This window comes from Schistocerca cancellata, chromosome 9, assembly GCF_023864275.1.
Source record: "Schistocerca cancellata isolate TAMUIC-IGC-003103 chromosome 9, iqSchCanc2.1, whole genome shotgun sequence".
Lineage (NCBI taxonomy): Eukaryota > Metazoa > Arthropoda > Insecta > Orthoptera > Acrididae > Schistocerca > Schistocerca cancellata.
In genome coordinates, this window is record NC_064634.1 from 412,883,424 (window position 1) to 412,883,971 (window position 548).

A 548-nucleotide genomic window follows, 5' to 3' on the forward strand; every position below is an offset into this window, starting at 1 on the left:
TGTCTTCTGATTAACATTGCAGACTTTCATAAAGACCACGGCTCGACATCTTCTGAATCGACATTGTACCGAAGAGCGACAGATTTAAAAATCTTTTGGATCCGTATGTATTTCTACATTCTAAGACACTGTTAGCAACTGACGCTGCAAGTTCCACAACAACGTATTATTTTTACTATTTGATATTAAATATAGGATAAATTAATATCTGAATTGCCGGCCGGGGTGGCCGAGCGGTTCTAGGCGCTACAGTCTGGAGCCGCGCGACCGCTACGGTCGCAGGTTCGAATCCTGCCTCGGGCATGGCTGTATGAGATGTCCTTAGGTTAGTTAGGTTGAAGTAGTTCTAAGTGCTAGGGGACTGATGATCCCAGAAGTTAAGTCTCATAGTGCTCAGAGCCATTTGAACCGTTTGAATATCTGAATTCTCCGCTCTCGAACAGCATCTCTTCCTCGCTCCTGTATCCACTAAAGAACCACACAGCGTACAAAGCAAGACATAACGTTGATGCCTATGTATGTTCCCATCAACCGATCCCTCATTTTAG